Below are 25,959 nucleotides of genomic sequence, written 5' to 3'. Positions count from 1 at the left end.
AGGAAGTCTTATCTCAGCTTTCTTTGCTCATATCCATAAACAAAGAATCGAGGGGAGGATTTTCTCCTCTGCTGAGTGAGAGTTTAGGGAGTAGGTAATATGAAAATCTTTTTCAGGACTCTCATTTGAAGGATCCCACTTTCCTCTGCTGCCAGACTCTTGTAGCTTTTAGAAAGAGGAATTTTCAATTAAAAATAAGTGTGAAAATTCATTACACATGCAAGGTTAAAACCCCTGTGCTGCCGAGTGATAAATTAAATGTTAGCGGCCCTGTTTCAGTGACTGGAGTCACTTGCTTCTTAGATTGTGGCCTCTTGCTATTCACTGGAAACACTTAGTTTCATGCAACCTAAATGGAAAGAGGGTCTGAGGGTCATTGACAGGCTTCTTCCAACCTGAAATGCTTTTTTGGGAACTGATCAGATTTCAGATGAAGCAAGGGACTGATATATTCCAGGCACTATTGAGCCCCGGTCTCCCCTGCTTTTCAGCCCTGCCCCTTGAGTCTCCAGTCTAGATTGATGGGTGACAGCTGTAATCGTGTAAAGTGGTGACCACAATAGAGTGCTTGGCCCAGGGTTCTGGCAATGGAGAAATTCTCCTGCCTTTTGGACTGAGACCAAAACCATGGAACTGTTGGTCCTTTTTGGAACTAAGGCCTCCCTTCCACCTATGGGTGGGGTGTCATTCATTCATTCCTTCAGTTGTATTTAATCAGCACTTACTGTGTGCAAAGCACTGTACTAAGCACTTGGGAGAGTACAATCTCACAATAAACAGACACATTCCCTGCCTGCAGTGAACTTATAGTCTAGAGGGGGAGACAGACATTAATATGAATAAATAAATTACAGATATGTGTATAAGTGCTGTGTGGCTGGAAAGGGGGGATGAATAAAGGGAGCAAGTCAGGACGATGCAGAATGGAGTGGAAGAAGAGGAAATGAAGGCTTAGTCGGGTAAGGCCGCTTGGAGGAGATGTGCCTTCAATAAGGTTTTGAATGCGGGGAGAATAATTGCCTGTTGGATATGAGGAGGGATATCCAGTTGACTGGTTTTATATCAGTCAATCTGATTTCCATTTGTCTTGCCGATACAAACCAAACATTGCAACACAAGCGATAGAAAATTTGGACAGGACATCTGAATGTCTGGAGTTTATTTTCAGCATCCAGACTCCCTCTTCTTTGGCTTCCAGCCGTCATGTCTCGCAGCCTTGAAGTGGCAGCTCTCACCAAAGGGAGTGGCAAATGGCTCTAGAGCAGTTGGGCTGGTCAGGATACCAATCAGTCAAAGGTATTCATTCAGCGCTTATTGTGTGCAGAATAATGTACTAAGCACTTGGGAAAGTACAGTACATCGAGGTTGTGGATACGATCCCTGCCCACAAAGAGCTTGCAGTTTATAGGAAACGCTGGAAAAAATCTGCAGGTTTTGGGTGGAATCGGGTGGACATCTGCAAAGTAGTATCCACATGACGACTTCGTAGAGCGTGTGACAATATCTTGGGTCCGATCTGGTTTGAGTGTCATCGCGAGGATAAGCCTAGTAAGCTCTCGGTGTAGGAGGTCAAAGTTCAATATCAAAACTTTGTCATGAAGTAAAATCCAAGAAGACTTCGATCAAAATCAGAGAAATGTATTGCTTTGTTGTCCTGAGCTCATGTCCAACTTCAGGATAATACTTGAATCTAATAATAATCCTGGCCTCGGTACTGGGGGCTAAAGCTCAGTTTCTTCTTAATATCCAACTTTAAAGAGGGACCGAAGCCAAGAAGCAAGATGGCCATTTCGGTCTTTACAAGAATAACAATAACCCTCCAGGGAGAACTGTGGTGAAAGTCAGAAGCAGTGGTATTTTCATGTTAAAGTTGGGAGGGTCTTGAATTGCTATAAATCAAGAAGAAATTTGGGTTCATTAATAATCTGCTTATTGTTCTCTGTTTTGGACTTCCTGTGAGTTTCTTTTGAGTTCTGGGCTCTGAGTAAGTACGAGTCACCTACCCCAGAGCCTTTCTTTTTTCAACAGGGTCTTAAAGAGGGATCGGGGAATTAAATCAAAAGCAGCCATTTAGAAAGTACTCTACAAAGAAATACTAGCAGTGTACATCATTAGAACAGGCATGAGCTGGGCTAATCCAGAGATGCTTACATCGTGTGTTGTTCATGCCAGTAAGTTAAAAAAAGAATTACTCGGGCCTGATCCAAAAAGCATGATGTGGACAGAGTAGTAATAATAACCCGCAACCCAAAGTCAAAGTCATTTTGGGAAGGCTGGATTGTGAGCAGTTACACGCCAGATTTTCCTGGGCTCTACTTGGAGAGTCAGGCTTCTGGGAGTGTGAAACAGATTTCCTGTGGTGTCAACAGCCTTCGTTCATGGGACTGGGAACTTGTTTCTAAAAAAACAAGGTGAGTGGGTCTGGCTTTTTGTTTATTTCTTGATAGAATGACCTTACCGTAAAACTAATATTTGGATTAGCTTTAGATTCACCAGGTGAACTTAGTGGCTATTTAAGGTGTTGCTTTTTTTGATGCTCTTTGAATCAAAGTTTGCCCATGTTTGTCAACATATTTATTCCTTGTCAGTTTGCATTGAATTAGGACCTGCAATTGAAGTTTTGATAGAAAGAGTCCTGTTGACCATAGCCTGCTCAGTTGTTGAAGTGTGTGTTTGTGTGTATGTGTGTGTGTGTGTGTATATATATATATATATATACAGTAAGTGTGTATGTATGTATATAATAATAAGATCACTATATATCTATATATGTATTGGTGATAAGATGTTTTATATATATATATATATATATACATATATAATTGAGTTTCTGTGTGTATATGCATAAACAGAAAACAAGAAAGGGGTCTTTGGAGGCTCAAGCCCAATCAAGAGAAACCTTGTTTACCCTCTAGCACTTGTGGATTTTAAGCAAATTGAGGCGTTCCCCCAAATTGGCAAATACAACTCTGAACAGTGATTGAATGTTAATTTATTTTTTCAGGGGAGAGTAGCCACAGAAGAAAACCATATTTGTTATCTTTTGTATCCCGTTGACTAAAATTCATTTAAAATCCAGTGCTAGTTTTTCACTGTTTTTCAGCATGGTGTGACAGCCCTGTGGGCACAGAGGTCTGGTTTCAGAAATACCTGGTGACCTAAGGAAATTTTAGTAAAACAAAGGCACATTTTGAATTTCATTGAAAAACCAAAAGGTTTTCCTTTTTACCACATCAGTACTGTACGTCACCAAAAAATGCTTGTAGATGGGAAGCACTTGTGTTTTTCTGAATACCCCCTTCTCATCACTATCCGATAAAAGGGAATTTTGATTAAAAGTCAGAGGATGTGGGTTCTAATCCTGCTCTGCCACATGTCTGTTGTGTGACTTTGGGCAAGTCACATAACTTCTCTGTGCCTCAGTTTCCTCATCTGGAAAATGGGGATTGAAACTGTGAGCCCCAGGTGGGACAACCTTGTATCTACCCAGTGCTTAGAACAGTGCATGGTACATAGTAAGTGCTTAACAAATACCATAATAGTAATAATAATTTAAAAAAAGTAGCCTTTTAGGCTACAGCTCTACCCTTAGTGTGCTTATTTGATGAATGCTTGCATATTTTATAGTTGGGAAAGCCAACTCTGTTTCCTTTTCCCTAGCCAAAGCATTTGTGGAAAATGAAGTAAGATTCTTTTTTTCTCTTTTTTTTTTAACCCCAGGCATCACTTTTAGTCAGATTGGTCAAGAAAATCCAGTCTGCTTGACTTCTCTGACACACAGTGCTTTCAAAAATGGATATAAAAACACAAGTTGATTTTTACTGATATCCCCAGTTGTTTACAGCCAAAGCTGAAAAATCTTTTTCGACTTAGGAGTTGAAAAAATTTCCTACAGAAGCTATTGAATATCTCTGAAAGCCCATGGTGCTATTTTTAGTTGTGTTTATGACTTATGCCCACACTTAGAACCAAACAAGAACAGAGCATAGAAAAGACCCAGAGAATAGATCGGGGTAGCAGAGATGGAAAATGAAGAATAAACTGCGCTAGCCGTAGAAAGTCAGTAAGCTTTTCCAGGAGTAAAAGGTGGAAAGAGCATGCTAATTGGGAAAAAAAAAAGAATTTAGAGTCAGAAGGACCTGGGTTCTAATCCAGGCTCTGCCACTTGTCTGCTGTGTGACCTTGGGCAAGTTGCTTCACTTCTCTGTGCTTCAGTTTCCTCATCTGTAAAATAAGGATTAATATTATGAGCCCTGTTTGGGACATGGACTGTGTCCAACCTGATTAGTTTGTATCTATCTCAGTGCTTAGTATAGTGCTTGGCACAGAGAAAGTACTTAGCAAATACCTTTAACAAATCCACTCTGGTGGGTATCAGTATTTGTCATTAGTAATTTTTTTTTAATGGTATGCATTAAGCACTTACTATGTGCCAGGCACTGTACTAAGCATTGAGTTAGATACAAACTAATCAGGTTGGACACAATCCATGTCCCACATGGACTTTACAGCCTCAATCTCCATTTTACAGATGAGGTAACTGAGGCACAGAGAAGTGAAATGACTTGCCCAAGATCACACAGCAGACATGTGGTAGAACCGGGTTTAGAACCCAGGTCCTGTGACTCCCAGGCACATGATCTATCCATTAGACCACACTCCTTGAAGAGAGATTGTTTACTTCAAGTAGTTGTCACTTGATCAAATTGAGGGATAGGGTACCATGAGGATGGAGAATTAGGGCATTTGCAGTTAGAAAATGACCAAAATATAATTAAACTGGGGATAAATCCAAACGTACCCTTCAGACGGGGGAAGATGATGTGAAGTGCCCATCATCAGTGGGTGTGAGAGATGTGGGAGAAGCAGTGTGGCTTTGTGGACAGAGCAGGGGCCTGGAAGTCAGAAGGACCTAGGTTTATAATCTTAGCCCTGCCACTTGTCTGCTGTGTGACCTTGAGTAAGTCACTTCACTTCTGTGAGCCTCAGTTACCTCATCTATAAAAGAGAGATTGAGACTGTGAGCTCCACGTGGGTCATGGACTGTGTCCGAGCCACTTAGCTTGTATCTTCCCCAAGTGCTTAGTACAGTGCCTGACATACGGTAAGCTCTTAACAAATGCCTTAAAAAATGTGGGAACCAAGAAAACGAAAATTGAGTACATAGGAAAGTGCCGATGGGTTTTACTGGGCTGGTTCATGGAAACGGGTGAGAGGAGGAGGAGCACGAAGTCTTTTGGCAGGGGGATGTGTCAATTGGTGATTTAGAGAATCACTATATTTGTTCTACCCTAGCACCCTGCACTTCAGGGGTACAGTATTCTCCTTTGAGCAATTCATCAGCAAATCAGCTACAACCCGATGAGAGACATGACCCACCCAAATGAGCCAGGGATTGGATTTTTTTTTTTTTAATATGAAGGAAGATTAGTGGAACTAAAATACGTCCTCTGGCTTTGTATCTATCTTGGCTGAGTGGAGAATATTAAAACAAGCTAGAATACATTTAACTTACCTAAAGAGGAGGGGACCTACATCTTTAGGAATTGGGAAATCCGGCAATGCTTCGATCTTGAGTGGCGCTGTTCAACCGTGGATCGAAATGGCAATCCGTCCTCTCAACAACCCTCGGAGAGGGAGGTAAGTGGTAGTCTCCTCACTCTGCAGAGTGCTGCGTTCAATGAATTACCTCGGCCAGGCGTGAGTTAGTGACAGAAACCAGAATAGAGCCCCCGAGGGGATGTTCTCTAAGGCCATCACTTTTCAAGCCACTGGAGTTTTGGGTTCCTGTTGAAGTTGATTAAGATTTTATGTAGCACTATATTTGCAAAGTTCCCTATAATAATTTATTAGTTATACGGTGCCATCTTTCAAGGAGGTAGCTCTTGCTAAGACAGTCTATTCCTGATCATCAAAGGGAGTTTTTCCAGTTAATGGATTTTCCAAGTCCCTTCTAAGTTCTGTAGTTTTGCCGCCTCATCGCCTAATAACACACCTCCGGAGACCAGGCCTGGAAAGGAAAAGAAAGCTATGTTCATTTTCCCAAAAAGCGGTTGGTTAGATCAGTGGTCCCGTGAAGGTATTTTGGATTATCGGTGGTTTTCCTTAATTATAATGGTTCTCCCCCTCATTAGAGTGGGCTCCTTTGGGGCAGGGAATGTCACTTCTATTTTATTTTTATTTTTTCATAGTATTTGTTAAGCACATTTTAAGTACCAAGAACTAAGCGCTGGGGTGGATACAAGATAATTGCGTTGGACACAGTCCCTTTTCCACATGGGACTCTGTCTTAATCCCCATTTTACAGATGAGGTAAGGGAGGCACAGAGCAGTGAAGTGAGTTGCCCAAAGTCACACAGCAAGCGAGTGGTGGAGCCGGGATTAGAACCCAAATCCTTTGACTCCCAGGCCTGTGTTCCTTCACAGGCTATGCTGCTTCATTATTCTTCTTTATTATGTGCTTTCCAAAAAACACTAGGAATCACTGCCTTTAAAGATGGTCCCACTACAGGTAAATGACTCTATTTCTGTTTTCAGGTGTTACTAAAAAGCCCATTACCTGACCCCAAATTCTTTGCACATACAAACTGTTTTGTAAGCCTAGAAGAGAAGCGGTGTGACCCAGTGGAATGAGCACAGGAAGTTGGCCACGAAGACCTGGGTTCTAGACTTGCCCCCACCATTTGCCTGCTTTAGGACCTTGCCCCTCTATGCCTCAGTTTCCTCATCTGTAAAATGGGGGTTAAATATCTGTTCTCCCTTCCCCATAGACTGTGAGCTTTATTGTGGAACAACACAGCAGAGAGTGCAACACATCAGAGTTGGTATTCACGATCGGTGCCCTCAGGGAGCTTACAAGGATGAAAAGTTTCAAGCCTCATTAAATAGTAATCCAGGTGGTCTGACAGTTGAAAGGGAAGAATTTACGTATATGATTTGAAATAATCCTTGCCCTCCTCCTACTTTTGCATATTAGACCTATGTTGAGGAGCAGGGTAGTCTATTGGAAAGAACATGGGCCTGGAAGTCAGACTAGTTACCTGCTGAATGACCTTGGGCAAGTCACTTAACTTCTGTATGCCTCAGTTTCCTCATTTGTACAATGGGGATTCAGTACCTGTTCTTCCCACTTCTTCTCCTTCCCCCGTCCCACTGTATTTATGTACGTGGCTGTAATTTTATTTATATTAAAGTCTGTCTCCCCCTCCAGACTGTAAGCTCTCTGTAGGCAGGGAATGTGCCTATTATACTGTGCTCTCCCAAAAACTCAGTACAGTACCCTGCGTACAGTAAGCACGCAATAAATGCAATTAACTGTGACTGGCTGACGTCTTGGGCAAGTCACTTCACTTCTCTGTGCCTCAGTTCCCTCATCTGTCAAATGGGGATTAACTGTGAGCCTCACGTGGGGCAACCTGGTGATCCTGTATCTACCCCAGCGCTTAGAACAGTGCTCTGCACATAGTAAGCGCTTAACAAATACCAACATTATTATTATTATTACTAAGTCTTTGAGCCCCAGAAACTGTGCCTGACTTGATTCACTTGTACCTACCTCATTTCTTAGAACAGTGCGTGGCACATAGTAAGTGCTTAACAAATACAAAAATAGTAGCAATCATAATGATATCCCTTTATAGATGCTTTCTTGCTGTAACCAGGCGAAGCCGAGTTAAAAGAAAATCTCGGGTGACTCTCCAAATATATAAGGATCAATTTTCCCCTCTGTTCTTATTTCTTATTTTGGGGTAAACACATGTTCTAAAAGGCATTTTATCCTCCAGGAGCTCCATGTGGGGGCACTATATATCAGTGATTTGCTGCTCCTGGCTTTTCTGTGACTAGTGCTATGGAAAAAAAATTAAAACAAAACACAACAAAAAAGTTAAAAATGCAAATGGACCAGGGCTGGAAGTCCTCTGTGACATGCAATAAAGAAAGTTTGTGTTCCTGCCCCACTCTGTGTCAGCTCCTATCCACTGAAGTTAACTGAGGGAAAATGAGTTACCCTTTTATCGCCTTGCAGCTGTCAATTTTCTCTTTAATGTGGTGCTCAACTGAGAATACCGAACCTGCTTCCATGCTCGCTGACCTTTTTCTTTCTGAGTAGACAGGGATAAAAAGGGGGCAAGGGAAAAACCTAGATGAAATACATCTATGTAAAGTTAGCTTTGGCATAATGACTCCTTTTAGATAGCAGGCCACTCTGAAGCGGGGGAGGGTGTGTGCGTCTGTATGCGTGGGTGTGTTTTCTGCTGTAGTTTTTAAAGCAAGCATTCCATTCCCCCTCTTGTCTCCAAGCGGGAAGGCAAGTGATGATGTTGCATCCTTCATGATAAGCCATCCAACAGAGAAGCAGTATGGCCTATTGGGTAGAGCACGGGCCTGAGAGTCAGAAGGACCTGGGTTCTAATCCTGGCTCCGCCACTTGTCTGCTGGGTGATGTTGGGTAAATCACTTAACTTATCGGTGCCTGTTACCTTATCTGTAAAATAGGGACCAAGACTGTGAGCCCCAGGTGGGACATAGTCTGTGTCCAACCTGAGTAGCTTGTATCTACCCCAGTGCTTAGTACAGTGCCCGGCACATAGCGCTTAACAAATGTCACAAGAACAAAACAAAAACCTTTCTGCCCTCATTTTGCAGTGCCTGTGGCACCACGGGCCTGGGAGTCAAAGGACTTGGGTTCTATTCTCTGCTCCGCCGATTGTTTGCTGTGTGACTTTGGGCAAGTAATTTAGCTTCTCTTTTCCTTAGTACTGTTCTCCCTCCTTCTAATATCGTGAGCCCCTTGCCACCTAGGGAATGTGTCCAACCTAATTTCCTACCCCAGTCCTCAGAATAGTGTTTGACACATAGGAAGCTCTTAACAAATACCATTAAAAAAAATGAAAAGTGGAGGCTTGGGTACCCCCACTGGTGCCACAGTGTCGCACCACTGTTGACAAAGTGGTTGTCAGCCTGTCTGACACAACCACAGCAGCCTTAGCTGTGGAAGCTAAGCTGGATCCTTAGTTTATGACTTGCAATAATCCTTGCCCTCCTCCTGGTTTTGTATTTTGGACCTATCCTGAGGAGCAGGATAGTCTACTGAAAAGAACATGGTCCTGGGAGTCAGACCAGTTGCCTGCTGAATGACCTTGAGCAAGTCACTTAACTTCTGTGTGCCTCAGTTTCCTCATCTGTAGAATGGGGATTCAGTACTTGTTCTTCCCCCTTCCTCTCCCTCCTTCTCTCCCCCAGTCCCATAGCACTTATGCACGTGACTGTAATTTTATTTATTATTTATTATTATTTATATTAGAATTCCTCCAGACTATATTAAGTACTTGGTAGACATGTTCCCTGCCCAGCGAGCTGTCAAACAAAATCAGGCCATGCCTCATCCCGTGTTTCTGAATTATTCATTCAATAGTATTTATTGAGCGCTTACTATGTGCAGAGCACTGTACTAAGCGCTTGGAATGAACAGGTCGGCAACAGATAGAGACGGTCCCTGCAGTTTGACGGGCTTACGGTCTGATCGGGGGAGACGGACGGACGAGAACGATGGCGATAAACAGAGTCGAGGGGAAGGACATCTCGTAAAAACGATGGCGACTAAATAGAATCGAGGCGATGTACATTTCATTAACAAAATAAATAGGGTAATGGAAATATATACAGTTGAGCGGACGAGTACAGTGCTGAGGGGATGGGAAGGGAGAGGGGGAGGAGCAGAGGGAAAGGGGGGGAAAAGGGGGCTTAGCAGAGGAGAGGTGAAGGGGGGGCGGTAGAGGGAGTAGAGGGAGAAGAGGAGCTCAGTCTGGGAAGGCCTCTCGGAGGAGGTGAGTTTTAAGTAGGGTTTTGAAGAGGGGAAGAGAATCAGTTTGGCGGAGGTGAGGAGGGAGGGCGTTCCGGGACCGCGGGAGGACGCGGCCCGGGGGTCGACGGCGGGACGGGCGAGACCGGGGGACGGCGAGGAGGTGGGCGGCGGAGGAGCGGAGCGTGCGGGGTGGGCGGTGGAAAGAGAGAAGGGAGGAGAGGTAGGAAGGGGCGAGGTGACGGAGAGCCTCGAAGCCTAGAGTGAGGAGTTTCTGTTTGGAGCGGAGGTCGATAGGCAACCACTGGAGTCGTTTAAGAAGGGGAGTGACATGCCCAGATCGTTTCTGCGGGAAGATGAGCCGGGCGGCGGAGTGAAGAATAGACCGGAGCGGGGCGAGAGAGGAGGAGGGGAGGTCGGAGAGAAGGCCGACACGGTAGTCTAGCCGGGATATAACGAGAGCCCGTACCAGTAAGGTAGCCGTTTGGGTGGAGAGGAAAGGGCGGATCTCGGCGATATCGTAAAGGTGAAACCGGCAGGTCTCGGTAACGGATAGGATGCGCGGGGTGAACGAGAGAGACGAGTCAAGGATGACACCGAGATCGCGGGCCCGAGAGACGGGAAGGATGGTCGTGCCATCCACGGTGATAGGGAAGTCTGGGAAAGGACGGGTTTGGGAGGGAAGATGAGGAGCTCAGTCTCGCTCACGTCGAGTTTTAGGTGGCGGGCCGACATCCAGGTGGAGACGTCCCGGAGGCGGGAGGAGATGCGAGCCTGAAGGGAGGGGGAGAGGACAGGGACGGAGATGTAGATCTGCGTGTCATCTGAGTAGAGATGGTAGTCAAAGCCGTGAGAGCGAATGAGTTACACATTGGCATTGTTGCCCTTAAGTGCAGATGATAGTTCTTCTTGTCATTATGCTGTTAATGGTGCCTAATCCCATCTATCATGGCACAACCTGAGGCCCACATGGGACGGGGACTGTGTTCAACTGATCTGCTTGTATCCACCCCAGTGCTTAGTACAGTGCCTGGGACATAGCACCTAAAAAATACCACAATTATTATCATCGTTGTTATTAAGCCCCGCCTAGGTTCCCCCTCAGCATCGACCTAGATGACAGACAGGATGAAGCAGGCCAGGATTTTTCAAGTCAGGGGAGTTGAGAAAATGGAAAAGATAACTGTTTATACTTGTATGTGTTATTGATTGCTAAAATAATATTATTGACCCAGAATCTCTAGAGAGGTTCTGTTCGGGGTGATTGCCACTGAGGACTTAGGTTGGAACTCTTCTTTTCAGAGCGAGGTGGCTAGGTGTGCTCAGACATTTTGGGTTCCACACCAGTTCCGAGGTCCTTCCTGTGCTTGTTGAGAAGGAACAAGCTTGTCGAGACGCAGCATGGCCTGGTGGATGGACTACGGGTCTGAAAGTCAGAAGGACCTGGGTTCTAATCTCTCCTCCGCCATTTTTCTGCTGTGTGACCTTGGGCGAGTCACTTCATTTCTCTGGGCCTCCATTACCTCATCTGGAAAATGGGGATTGAGAATGGTAGCCCCATGTGGGACAGGGACTGTATCCATCCGATTATCTTGTATCTACCCCAGCACTTAGTATAGTGTCCGGCACATAGTAAGTGCTTATCAAATTCCACAGTTATTCTTATTAGCTGACACAACCCCTATTTGGAGCTTATGTTATATTTGGAGCCGGAGTGAGATCTCAGGGCCTCTGACTCCCTGGTTTCCTGTGCACTTCCACTAGGCCATCCTATCCCTATCCTAAAAGGAACTTCTTGTCTAAGTGGGAGAAGGATTTGTCTTCCTGCTTTGTCCTTATTTGTTCTCTTGCTCTCCCTGCTTGTAAACACCATATTTCTGCCTCCCCCATTGAATTGTAAACTTACTGAGGTCAGAAAATCAATGTCAGTCAATGGTATTTATCGAGTGCTTAGTATGTGCAAAGCACTGTACTAAGTTCTGGCTGTTCCTATACACTCCCATGTACAATATTCATCACCTAATAGGCATTCAATCAGTACCATTGAAGGACCTTCAGAATCGTTAGGGAAGGATGGATTTGAGATGAGGGTCATAGAATCCAAAATTGGCAATTGGTTCAACAGGATTATAAAAATAGACTTACAATCTTGTGGGTCAATGGGAATTACGTTCCTGAGTTTTTCACCCATCTTGATCTGATCATCAAACCACTCCAGTTTTGAATGTTACAGTTAAACATTCTTTTAGCTGTCAACCCATGAAAGTAAGCATCTTACTGATGTACACTTCCTTTGAAATTCAGTGAGGTGATTAGGATACCTTTTCAATTATATTCCCCCTTTACTTTAGTGGAATATAAAAGTGTTCTTTTTCTTGAAGGTTAACCTTCAAGTAAGAAAGAGGGCTTGATTAGGGGAATTGGGATTTTGTTTTGTTCTGTGAGCGTTTTTTTAAAAAATATTGCCTTGATTGAGTTAGGGGACAGAAGCAGGTGATCACAGAGAGGTGAGGTCAATGTTGGAGAGCTATAAAAAGGAGCTTCTTCAGTGAGAGCTTAATAATAGATACTCTGAGGACAAATCCTTTTCAGGCAATTGCTGAAGTAACTGATATTGCTCTTTATTTAAAAATCAATTTTATTTAGAACAAAATCTGGAGGTGTTTTTCCTGATGTGCCCAAAATAGGATTGGGATATTTGAGGGTGGCCAATTACTGCATTTATTGCTGCCGGATTCATCACTTGTTTTCTACTTGACTGCTTTCTTCATTTGCTATCAATGAATAAAGAGGGACATGTGTCATTTCAGGATGATCTGTGCTTACGGGGCTAGTTAATCTGCAAATGGCAACTTGGTTCTCTTTGTCGGCATCTGAAAGGTCTATTAGGGACAGGCCTTAAGCCTTTTTGCCTCTCTGAGTTGAGGTCAGCGTGCTGAGGTAACTGCCTCAGTCTCAGACCTCTTGGTCCCTGGCGTTTTGCCTAAAGGACCTTGCTTGAGAAAGGTGGGTTGCGTTTGGACGGTACTGACTGCCTCTTTCCCTTCCCAGTTAAGCAGTCAATCCATGCTATTTGTTGAGCGCTTACTTACTGGATGCGGAGCAGTATCGCCTAATGGAAGGAGCTCGGGTCGGGGAGTCGGAAGACCTGGATTCCGATTCCAGCTCTGCCACTCGCCTACTGTGTGACCTTGGGCAAGTAACTTCACTTCCCCTTGCTTCAGTTTCCTCATCTATAAAATGGGGATTCAATACCTACTCTCTTCTCTACTTAGACTGAGAGTCCAATACAGGGTCAGTGTCCAACTTGATTAGCCTGTATCTGTGCCAGTGCTTAGTAGCGAGTGTTGAACAAATACCACACTAAATATTGCTATTATTATTAGTATTTGGGCGAGTACAGTCCTTAGTCCGGTGCTTGGCCCATAGTGTCAAATCCCATAATTAATATTAATAATAATAATAATAATGTTGGTATTTGTTAAGCGCTTACTATGTGCCGAGCACTGTTCTAAGCGCTGGGGTAGACAGAGGGGAATCAGGTTGTCCCACGTGGGGCTCACGGTCTTAATCCCCATTTTACAGATGAGGGAACTGAGGCACAGAGAAGTTAAGTGACTTGCCCACAGTCACACAGCCGACAAGTGGCAGAGCTGGGATTCGAACTCATGAGCCCTGACTCCAAAGCCCATGCTCTTTCCACTGAGCCACGCTTTATTATTATCGTTAAATACTTGAGAGAATACAATGCTTAGTACAGTGCTTGGTCCAGAGTAAGTGCTGAACAAATGCCTCAATTATTATTATCATTATTATTGCCATTATTATTATTAAATTCTTGGGAGATACAGTGCATAGTCCGGTGTTGGGCCCATAAGTGCCAAGTAAGTAAATACCACAATTGATATTATTATTATTATTGTCTTTATTATTAAAAATGCTTGGGAGAGTACAGTGCTTAGTCTAGTTCTTGGTCCATATTAAAGGCTGAACAAATACCACAATTAATATCATTATTATTGTCATTATTATTAAGTGCTCGGGAGAGTACAGGGCTTAGTCCAATGCTTGGCCATAGTAAGTGCTGAACAAATGCCACGATTAATATTGTTATTGTTGTTGTTGTCATTATTATTATTACTCAAAAAGGGTTGGGAGAGTGCAGTACAGTTAGTAGACATGATCTTGCCATCAAGGATCTTAGAGTCTAGTAATAATAATAACCTTGGCATTTGTTAAGCGCTTACTATGTGCAGAGCACTGTTCTAAGTGCTGGGGTAGATACGGGATCATCAGGTTGTCCCACGTGAGGCTCACAGTTAATTCCCATTTTACAGATGAGGGAACTGAGGCACAGAGAAGTTAAGTGACTCACCCACAGTCATACAGCTGGCAAACGGCAGAGCCGGGATTTGAACCTGTGACCTCCGACTCCCAAGCCCGCGCTCTTTCCATTGAGCCACGCTGCTTCTCTAGTAAGCCATTGTGGGCTTAATCAACTGGGGGAGGGAGTGTGACCCTCTGCAGGAAGGGTATGGCCTGTTGGAGCTGAAGGCTCAATGATCCCTCTGTGTCTTGCTGAATTCTTTGTCCCTAGAAATGAGGCTTCATGTGGCCAGGAGTCCAGCAGGGCACGAGTCTCACCCTTCGAGGAGACGGCGAGGGCTAGTGGAAAGAGCATGGGGCTGGAAGTCAGGACACCCAGGTTCTAGTCCTGGCTTGGGCTCTTGCCTGCTGCGTGACTGGACGGATTGCTTAACTTCGCTGTGCTTCAGTTTCCTCCTCAATAAAATGGGTATGGACTACCTCTTCTCCCTCCTCCTCCTTTGTCTATGAGCCCTCTGTGGGGCAGACCTTTGTCTGAGCTGATCATTTAGTATCTCTCCCAGTGCTTGGCACAAAATAAATGCTTAAATACCATCATTATTACGAGGAGGACTCTTCATCTAGATTTCACCGGGTTCGTACCCTGTCTGGGGATCCATCTGCAGAGGGATATCGGTCCATCGGTGGCATTTGTGTGTCTACCAGCTGTTAGCTAGTACTCTCCCAAGCACTTAGTACAGTGCTCTGCGCACAGTAAGTGCTCATTAAATGCCACTGATTGTTTTGTTGGGTACTTACTGCGTGCAGAGCACTCTACTAAACACTTGGGAGAGTTCAATACAATAGAGTCGGTAGAGGCGTCCCTGCCCACATTGAGTTTGCAATCTAGAGGGGAAGAGACATTACTGTCACTGATATAAATTACGGCTTTGTACATCGGTGCCGTGAGGCTGAGGGTGGGGTGAATACCAAGTGTCCAAAGTATCCGGTATCAGTGGACATTCTTAGCGGGCCACCCAGGGTTCTGCTCTGAGCTAGCCAAGCTCTGAGTTCGTTGTGAGCTGGGAACGCGTCTGTTATATTGTTATACCGGACTCTCCCAAGGGTTTAGTTCAGTGCCGTGCACACAATAAGTGGCTCAGTAAATACGACTGACCGATGGAGAGTGGCCGGTCTGGTCGGCGTGGGCCGGGCCCCAGGTTTCCCACCCTGGGGTGGACTGGTGCTGGACTGACCCCTGCCTGTGTTTTTAGTGCTTCTGAGCCTTGATTGGGAAGGTGACGTGCAGGCTGAGTCTGCTAAGCTGTTCAGCTGTAGAAAAATAATTGCCTTTGTTCTGTTTGTCAGAAGATTGAGCCCCTTGCCAAAGCCTTAAGCCAGGTGCTAAAATGTCCCCCCTCTGCCTTGCATAACCCTAACTTTAGAAATTAGGGTTGCTATAGCAACCGTGTCATTATTATGCCACTGTCATAGACTGGTGTAAGTGCTTTCTTTTGGAGTAATTTTTATTACCCATTGGGGCGACGACGATTAAATTCTCAGGAATACCGTTGATAAGCGGACTTAGGAACTAGTAAGAAGTCATCAGAGAGAGTCACGGGCTTCAGGATGAAATTGACTTTGGAGGCTGTATCTCGCAGACTCACCCCAGTCCTTTCCAGTCCTTTCCCTCCCCGTTCCTTTATGATTTAGAGCACACTGTTCGTGGAGCTACAGTTGGAAAACTGTAAGTTCCTCCTGTAGACCGTAAGCTCCTTGTGGGCAGGGATTGTGTCCACCAATCCTATTGTACTGTATTTTCTCGAGCACTTAGTACAGTGCTCTGCACACAGTAAGTGCTCAATAAATACTAGATTGATTTGGAAATGTTGGCGCTTCCGACCCATTCATTTTCTAAATGTTTTCAACCCTTAAAAGGCCAGGTTGAAGCACTTGGTTTATGACTGAATGAGGTTTAGACTTTTGGGAAACATTTGACTCCATGTTCTTTCCAGACTTTACTTGGAAGGGGATACTCATTCCCCTAACTCTTTGGAAGATGGAGACAATAATAATAACTGTGGCATTTGTTAAGCACTTCCAGGCACTGTACGAAGCGCTGGGGTGGAAACAAGCAAATTAGGTTGGACGCGGTCTCAGAAGGGAAGTCCTGAAGGACATCTCACTTAGCTTTTGGAGGGGCAGGGCAGGTGCAGAGCTGGCAGCCTAAACGTGGTGCTTGCGTGGAGAAGCAGCATGTCCTAGTGGAGCGAGGGCAGGACAAGGGGCCGGACGTTCTGGGTTCTAATCCTCACTCCATCACCTGCCTGCTGAGTGATCTGGTCCAAGTGACAACATCTCTGGGTCTCAGTTTCCTCATCTGTCCTATGGAGATTCTGTGTTCATTTTATGGTATTTAAGCACTGCTATACTGTTCCAAAACCTGGGGTAGTTAAAGTGAATTAGGTTGGACGTATTCCTTGTCCCGCATGGGACTCCGCGTCTAAGTAGGAGGGAAAAGAGGAGAACTGAGGCGTGGAGAATTTAAGCGATTCAATATCTGTTCTCTCTCCTGTGAGTCTAGGAGACCCAAGCTGTGTCTGATGGGAATTTATTGAATGTACTCCAGTGCTTAGTGTTTTATACATAGTAAATGCGTAGCAAATCCTCAGTGATCGTTATTATCATTATTTTTATTATGGTTATGGTGGCTCCTATACAGTAAGTCAGTGGTATTAGAATGCTTCCTGTGTGCAGAGTACTGAGCTAAGCATTTGGGAGAGTACAATACAACAGAGGTTATAGACAGGTTCCCTGCCCATAATGAGCTTACACTTTAGAGGGGAAAATAGACATTTAAATATATTACAGATATGTACATAAGTGCTATGGGGCAAATAGCAAGTGCCCAAATGTAGCAGATCCAACTGCCGAATGGGGAAGGAGCTAAGGAAATGAAGGCTTTATTGAGGGAAGGCTTCTTGGAAGAGAGTTGACCTTAATAAGGCTTTGAAGGTGGGGACAGTGGTGGTCTGGTGTAATCCCAAGCGCTTAGTACAGTAAGTACTGTTCCCTGCGCACAGTAAGTACTCAATAAATACAGTCGATTGGTCGATATGGAGGAGAAGCGGTGCGGTATCAGGCCTCATTGCTTTTTAACAATTCTGCCGTTGTTTGGGGAACAAAAGGGAAGGGTTTCCAAAATATATGCGGTGCCGAATTGAAGGTAGGATTCTGATTCTTATCCCCACCCCAGTCTCAGGCCTAGGTGAATTGGAGGGAATGATCAGGTGACTTCGGAGAAGGAAGTTACCCAATTTGGGAAACAAACAGCCTTTTCAGGAATTGACGTGAGATGGAGAACCTGTCTATTGAACACTTAATCATTTGTAATGCTTGCTTCACCCACTGCTCTTGTTTGTTTGCCTTCAATAAAACTGAGGAACCTTGGAGAGACTCTCAAGAGGGGCCCTATCTTTCAGGGTCAGGAACACGCATGGAATAAAGCCAGGATCCAGTGTTGCGGGACTGTTATCGTAAATTGCAGTGTTTTATTTCCCACACAGAGATCTCGCTGGGGAAGGAGGGGCTACTGTAAATCTGAAAGTTTTGGACATAATCATACTTGTAGTTTGCTTGAGTTTGGAATTAGCTCTCTGATAGGATAGTTTTTTTTAAAGTTCTTTTTCCAGATCAATACATGAAATCCTAAGCAATATGTTATTTTCCCCACTATAAGCCAGGAGAGCTACTGGTTTCATTAAAAATGGAACTGCAAATCTATTTTTAATTTTATTTTTTATTAAAAGAATGAACCCACTTGAGATCCTAATCTCCAGCTGAATGCGTGTATAATCTGGGAATTACAAATAGCCCAGTGTAGGACCAAGCGCATAAGGTGCTTAAGAAATGCAATTTAATAATCTGCATCTGGCTCTGAAAGGAAACAAGTTTAAAAATAAAAGCCATTTCTCTTAACATCAGAATGCCAGGATCTGGTGCAGAGAAATTTAATTTATAACCTTATTAACAGAGTTTGTATTTTATTAGTTAACACTATGATTAAGGGGTTACTACATGCCAAGTACTGTACTAGGTGCTGGGATAAAAACAAAATAATCCGTATTATCAGGCAGGGAAAGAGAGGTAGTGAGATCTCCATCCTCAGGGGCTCTTGCTTCTGTAGGGAGGACCCTAGAAATGGCGATGTCATTGAATTGGCACCCCTCGAACACCGTCCCCTTTTTCCACCCTTAAAATCATCTTTGTTTTCTCTACCTTCCCCCCCCCCCACCTCCCATACCTCAGCCTGTCCATATCTCTCTCTCTCTCCCTCTCCGTTTCCATCTGCTTGCACTTTTCTGCCTTTTGGTTCCACCCAGACCCACTTTCCATTCCCTTCACAGGACCGTCTTTTTTTTTAAATGGTATTTATTAATAATAATAATGTTGGTATTTGTTAAGTGCTCCCCCAGTTAGAGTGTGAGCCCATCAATGGGCAGGGATTGTCTCTATCTGTTGCCTAATTGTACATTCCAAGAGCTTAGTACAGTGCTCTGCACATGGTAAGTGCTCAGTAAATACTATTGGAATGAATTTGTTAAGTGCCTACTATGTGCAGAGCACTGTTCTATGCACTGGGGTAGATACAGGGTCATCAGATTGTCCCATGTGAGGCTCACAGTCAATCCCCATTTTACAGATGAGGTAACTGAGGCACAGAGAAGTTAAGTGACTTGCCCACAGTCACACAACTGACAAGTGGCAGAGCTGGGATTCGAACCCATGACCTCTGACTTCCAAGCCCGGGCTCTTTCCACTGAGCCACGCTCACTTTCAATGTGCCAGGCACTGAACTAACCACTGGGGTAGGTACAAGATAATCAGGTTGGACACAGTCCATGTCCTACATGGGGTGCACAGTCTTAATCTCCACTTTACAGATGAGGTAACTGAGGCACTGAGAAGTGAAGTGACTTTCTCAGGGCCACAGAGTAGACAAGTGGTGGAGCCAGGTTTAGAACTTAGGGCCTTCTGGCTCCTAGGCTCAATCCACTAGGCCATACCACAAGAGGATCACTGTCTAAATGAGTAGAAGTAAGAATTTTTGAATGGCAATAAATTACAAATTCAACAGTTCAAATTCAACATGTAAGTGACTAGCTGTACTTAGATGGGGCAGTCCTCAGCCTCTTCACCACTGCAGGCAATGGCCTTTTTTTTTTTTTTTTTTTACAAACAGCCCTACCAACATTTTAAATATTATCTAGTGACAAGACAAGATTACGAACAATGAAGTTGTGGAAAGTAGCCCAGTGGGTGGGACGTGTGAGGAGTATGAGTAATAGCAAGATACCCAAACAGCTTCTACATGGAGAGCTCAAATTCAGAAACTAAAAGCAAGGAGGGCAGAGGAAGCATTTTAAGGGCAAGATAAAACAAAGCTTCAGAATGGGCTGCTTCCCAGCTGATAACTGGGAAATCAGTTGTTGAGGAGAAGACCTGCCTGGCTTACTGCCATGAAGAAAAGATTGGCTCTGTTTGAGCAAAAGCTTTGTAGGGAAAGGGAGACAAGAAACTAAAAGAGAAAACAGCCCCAGGGACAACACCACAAGGGATAGCACTTTTTGTGTGTTCTTTGTGTCCAGGATTGTGGGCCTTTCTTTGTCCTTTTCAGCCACGCACACTCTTCTAAGTGATTTCCCTGTCCATACTGACACTTTTCATTCATTCATTCAATAGTATTTATTGAGCGTTTACTATGTGCAGAGCACTGTACTAAGCGCTTGGAATGTACAAATCGGTAGAATGTGAAGAGATATATACATATTTCACATATATAGTTCATAAACACACACTCATACCCTATCACTTTCTCTTAGCTTGTCTGCTTTCTTGTCTTTCACTCTGTTGAGTTCCTTTGAGTGGGTGAGGCGAGGCTGAGAGTAGGGTTGGAAACGTTCATTCAGGTGATAGATATCATGAGACGGCAAAGGTGAAATATTTAAAAAGACTGAAACCCCCTGGTTTCAGTGTTTTTGTGGATTGCCATGTACAGGTCTAATTGAACGTGCCCTTGAAGACGAGGCCCAGACACTTGGGAAAACTAGCAGCTGCTGTGAGAGTGACTGTGGAAGTCTACAAAGGCAAGGGAAGAATTGTGGCTCAACAAAAATCCCTCAACAGTAGCATGAGGGGAACTTACAGAAGTGTGAAAATGGGAGCTTCGAAACAAAACCAAAATATGTCTTCGCGCAGAAGATGGTAAACATACGGAATTCGATTCCTCAGGAAGTTGTGCAGCCAGAAAATGTCAGTGGAGTCACGAAGGATTTGAATAGATATGTGGATTTTTTTTTTTTTACTGTATTTAAGTGCTTACTATGTTTCAGGCACTGTACTAAGTGCAGGGCTGGATACAAGCTAATCAAGTTGCACACAGTCCATGTCACCCATCTTAATCCCCCTTTTACAGTTGTGGTAACTGAGGTCCAGAGAAGTGACTTGCCCAAGGTCACCCAGCAGACAAACGGCAGAACCGGGATTAGAACCCAGGTCCCTCTGACTCCCCAGCCCTTGATGGATCCACTAGGTTCCCGCTACTCTTAGTGAATCTTGTACGTTTAGAAGTTCTGATTTCGGGACCTAGCGTAGCAGTTAGTTCCTTTCTGAACGAGGGACCAAGAAAGAGTCCACAGGGTAGAGGAATGTTGCTGAATATTTGGTTCCACCCGAAATGCTCTGTCGTATATTTATTAACTTCATTGTAAAAGAGTCTGTAAGTCTGGAGCGCTATTGAATGCCAACCCGTAGCAGCCTCTGTCACAGGCAGCATTGCTATTAATTCCTGCTGGGGCAGTGTGCTAAGCTGTCCAGGGGCTGCAAATCGCATGATGTTTGGTTGGGGAATTCATGCCATTACAAACCTCAGAGTACTGAATAGTACTGAATAGTAAATGAAAATCCACTTAGAGATGCTACATATTGTTCAAAGGCTTTAACAGCGGTAAAATACTATACCAGCATAAAAACCGTATAAACATGCAATAATAATTTATACATAAGCACCAGCTATAAAGTTAAATTCTGCTCTATCCTGTTTTGCAAGGCTTTTAAGTGAATGTGAAGGGCTACCATTGTGTGAATTCTCCTTCTGGGAAAACAAAATCTATTTTCCGTGACCAGTTATCCTTTGAAGTAGCTCTGACTTTAAATTTGGGAGCTGGGGGTGGGGGTGGTTCTGTGACCCCCAGAGGAAATTCTAGTTGTAAGTTTTAAGTTAAACGGAGAAATGACTGCCGCAGGACCTTAAGGTTGATAAACCTGAGGTCCATTGGGCCACCAGGAAGCACAGATCGTAGGATAATTGACCTTTAGTTCAGAGGCCACCCGACTGTGGCAGTCTGGCACCAGAGGGGTGCTGGAAACATTAGGGTGGTGCCTGTGGGAGGGTCCTTGAGTGCAGACAAACTACTCCCGGGCAGCTCTCTGAGAATTGCGAAAAAGAAGATTTAGATTACAGGCTGGCCTCCCTCAGGCTGACCTCGGTGCAAAACCGAACACACCCCCAACCTGGAAATTTCTCCAACTTGGGAACCCATCTTCATCCCTTTTCAGTTTTGCGTCGGGCATCATTGCTATCTGGAGTCACGTGAGAGTAAACACACAGTGGATTTGCCTTCTTTTTGATTTCCAGAGGGACTGTGCTAAGTGGTTGCTGAGGGAAACAAAAAAGGGTTGGAAGAAGGAGAGTTAACACTTTCTTTCTCTTTTCTTGGGCTAGGAAAAAAATCCTCTCTGCAATCGACCGAATTCATTCATTCGGTCATATTTATTGAGCGCTTATTATGTGCAAAGCACTGTACTAAGCACTTGGGAGAGTACAATATCACAATAAACAGACACATTCCCTGTGCCTCCAACGAGCTGAAGGCACTTAACCCCGTTGAGCCCGACTGGTACTTTTCTCCATCCTCAACAGCTTGGTGCTTCTGTTGAAACAGCTCTAATCCTAGCGGGAAGGAGCCAATTGGCAGACCTTTTCTGCAATCCATTTAGGAGGATGGAAATATGGATGAGGAGGAGTGGTGACTTGGAGGATTGGCTGAATGCCTTCCCTTTGGGGATGGCAGGGAGAGGGAGAAGAGGATGCAGAGCCGTCAGGGAAAAGGACAAGGAGGGAACCTAAAGGTTTCCCGGATGTCCGTGGGTGTCCTCCCAATCTGGACAAAGCCAGCCTTGCCTCACGCCAACTCCGATTTTTCACATTAGCTTGATGGTAATGTGTCGGAAAAGTGTTCTCTTCATTTTGGTGATTACAAGGAAGAGCTGTTCAAAGGTCTAGAAATCTGCGCTAGGTGTTTTGAGGTTTGGGTTAAATCCCACTCCATTCCAGTCTTATTACTCCATTTTTCACTCCCTCTGTGTACCGGAGTTGGGCATTTAGACCCTCTCAAAGACAGTGACAGATGCGGGGGGATAAAGACTGAAGAGTCAGCCTGTGCCTGAGAGAGGATTTGTAAGACGAAAGAAAGAAAGGAGGGAGAGTGTGACCCGTGAGCAGGCAAATGCAAACAGAAGTGCCTGCTTTGGTGACTATCAGCCAGTCAAACATATTTATTGAGCGCTTACTTTGTGCAGAGCATTATGCTAAGCGCTTGGGAGAGTAAAATATAACAATATAACAGACATATTCCCTGCCCATAATGAGCTTACAGTCTAGAGGGGGAGACAGACATTAACATAAATGAATAAAATTACAGATATGTACATAAGTGCTGTGGGACTGGGAAAGGGGGATGAATAAAGGGAGCAAGTCAGAGTGATGCAGAATGGAATGATAGAAAATGAAAGGAGGGCTTTGTCAGGGAATTCCTCTTGGAGGAGATGTGCCTTTAATAAGGCTTCGAAGGTGGGGAGAGTCTTTGTCAGATTTCTAAGACAGAGGGAGAGCTGGGAATGGGAAGGCTAGACTCACATCCCAGTCTACCTGGTCTTCCCTGCACACTTCAGATTTTGTACCCCAAATAGGTCTTACCTGTGAAACCCTGTTGAGCCACCAAGTCCTTTCATGGAGAGCCCTGAGTACCCCACTTTTGAAGAAGCAGGTGTTCCTGGGAGAGAATTTCACTGGGCTTCAGGCGTGGAGTACATGGGAGCAAACTCCCTGGATTTTTATCAAATGGGTTGAAAGCATTCAGCCTTTTGCGACGTGTGGGACCTTGTGTACCGACGGGCATGTGGGTGTCCTGGCATGTGTTAGTCCTTCAACAACCTTCGCTTGTCCATGCCCATTATCTTGCCAAGGTACTTTTGTTGTGACTGTCTCAAGTATCAGCTGGGACATTGTCACCATGACACCATTTCCTTACCGCCCACCTCAAACTTCCCACTCTTCAACGGCCCCCACAACCCCCAAGCATCTCACACCCACTGGCTTCCTCTCTGGGTGAGGGACGGGGCGTGTTCCAAAGGTGGAGAAACTGTTTGTTTTTATGGAACTTTTAAGCATTTACTATGTGTCAACCACTGTTTTAAGCATGGGATAGATGCAAGTCGATCAGGTGGGACCGCGTCCCTGTCCCCCAATGGGGCTCATAGTGCAAGTAGGAGGGAGTAAGCTTTAATCCCCATTTTGCAACTGAGGCAACTGAGATACAGAGAAGTTAAGTGACTTGCCCAATGTCACACGGCAAAGCCGGAGTTAGAACCCAGGTCCTCTGGCTCTCAGGCCTGCACTCTTTGTAATAGGCCGCGCTGCTTCTCAGCTATGGACTTCTCTTCTCCAGTTGGGTTGGAAACCGTCGTAGTTTTGAATGAGTTAAGTGCCTCGGGGTACCTATAGAGAACCTGTCCTCTGGATAAATGTTGTTTTTAATCTTCATTATCTTGAATGAAAATGCTGTCGAGGCCCAGGCGGCAGGGAGGGGAAGTGGGGCGGAGGCTGAGGAGCCAGATGGTGGCTGGAGTTTTCTGCCAGTCATCAGTTTTTATCTGATTATAGGGCAGGTGAGGGAACAAACGTGTTTCATCTCTCCTTGCTGCAGGGGAGGCTTCTGAAAGGGGGTGGGAGATATACAATAGGAAATAAAATTATTTTAGGAAGTCTGTATTTCAAAGAAAGGCCCTTTTATTCTCTCTTCCATTATCTGCCCCGCTTACGGCCGGAACACTTTACTATAACATTTTGATGTGTCCGTGTATAGTGACTTCAAAGGCACCTTTCGAGCCACGTGGAATTGTTTCCTGTCATTCCTCACCCAATGAGGTAGGTCAGATGTCATCCCCGCCCCCGCTTTGCGGACGATGGGTTATATTTTGCCGTTCCCCACAAGATCAGAACCTGTTTCCCCTTTCAGAAAGGCAGTATCCTCCTCCTTCAAGTTTCCCTTCCCTTCCTGGTTTGAACCCACCAGTGGTTTCAGTGGGGCCGGCAGCCGTGACACTGCGCACTTGGCCCAGGATAATAATAATGATAACAACTGTGGTATTTAAGCGCTTACTGTGTGCCAGGCACTGTACTAAGCACTGGGGTGGATACAAATTGGGTTGGACACAGTCCCCGACCCACGTGGGGCTCAGTCTTAAGCCCCATTTTACAGGTGAGGTAGCTGAGGCACAGAGAAGTGAAGTGGCTTGCTCAAGGTCACACAGCAGACAAGTGGCAGAGCCGGGATTAGAACCCATGACCCTCTGATTCCGAGGCCGGTGCTCTAGACACTAAGCCAGGGACAGATGAACCCTGAGTACTGAAATGTCCCAAGGCACTTCTCTAGCTTTTTTCTGTCTTCTTGATGTTCAGAGAGCTTCAGACTCATGTTCCCAGCAGTATCAATCTACCGTTGCTTACGTGTGCGTTGTATAATAGTCTCACATATCCGCACCTGCTCTTTTGTTCTGGATAATTGCAGCCGGGCCGGTTTATCAGATTGAAATCTCTGTTATAATGAGGATTGAGTGGTGGTAGTAAAGTTAACCGCGTGCTCCGCTCTCTCTCTCTCTCTGTTTTTTTCCCCATTTCTCTCTTTGTGCTCGTAGCTTGGGGGATGAACCAGGCCAACTCTGGAACGCTGGGATCTTGCCTTAGATAACTGTGGTATTTGAGAAGCAGCGTGGCCTAGTGGAAAGAGCCCGGGCTTGGAAGTCAGAGGTCGTGGGTTCTAATCCCGGCTCCGCCGCTCGCCAGCTGTGTGACTTTGGGCAAGTCACTTAACTTCTCTGGGCCTCAGTTACCTCATCTGTAAAATGGGGATTAAAACCGTGAGCCCCGCGTGGGACAACCTGATCACCTCGTATCGCCCAGCGCTTAGAACAGTGCTTTGCAAATAGTAAGCGCTTAACAAATACCATCATTTATTTTTTTTAAGTGCTTACTTTGTGCCATTCATTCATTCAATGGTATTTTTTGAGCGCTTACTATGTGCAGAGCACTGTACTAAGCGCTTGAAATGTACAATTCGGCAACAGATAGAGACAATCCCTGCCCGTTGACGGGCTTACAGTCTAATCGGAGGAGACAGACAGATAAAAACAAGAGCAATAACAAAAACAATAGCAATAACAAAAACAATAGCAATAACAGGCACTGTACTACGTGCTGGGGTGGATACAAGCTAATCAGGTTGGACATAGGCCCTGTCCCCCATCGGGCTCACAGTCTCAATCCCGTTTTACAGATGAGGTAACTGAGGCCCAGGGAAGTGAAGCGGCTTGCCCAAGGTCACACGGCGGACAAGCTGCCGAGCCGGGATTAGAACCCAAGTTCTTCGGACTCCCAGGTCCGTGCTCTGTCCTCTGGGCCATGCTGCTTCTCTAAGCTGCTTTGACATCCTTTGGAAAAATTTTGGGAGTCT

General features: G+C 44.9%; 1 protein-coding gene across 2 annotated transcripts in view; it reads left to right on the top strand.

Moving 5' to 3' along the window:
- The window catches only part of LARGE1 (LARGE xylosyl- and glucuronyltransferase 1), a 349,906-nt gene that overhangs the window by 37,076 nt on the left and 286,871 nt on the right, over positions 1-25,959 (top strand). Inside the window, exon 1 of one of the 2 annotated variants that reach the window (XM_029078655.2) lies at positions 2,393-2,411. The exons of the other annotated variant lie outside the window; for it this stretch is intronic. The gene's annotated coding sequence lies outside the window, so the exon portion shown is untranslated. Of the gene's footprint in view, positions 1-2,392; positions 2,412-25,959 lie in introns of those variants that run through there. 2 annotated transcript variants of the gene reach the window in all.

This window comes from Ornithorhynchus anatinus, chromosome 14 (assembly GCF_004115215.2).
Source record: "Ornithorhynchus anatinus isolate Pmale09 chromosome 14, mOrnAna1.pri.v4, whole genome shotgun sequence".
Classification (NCBI taxonomy): Eukaryota; Metazoa; Chordata; class Mammalia; order Monotremata; family Ornithorhynchidae; genus Ornithorhynchus; species Ornithorhynchus anatinus.
The sequence above is the reverse complement of the archived record's forward strand: the minus strand, read 5'-3'. Positions and strand labels throughout refer to the sequence as shown.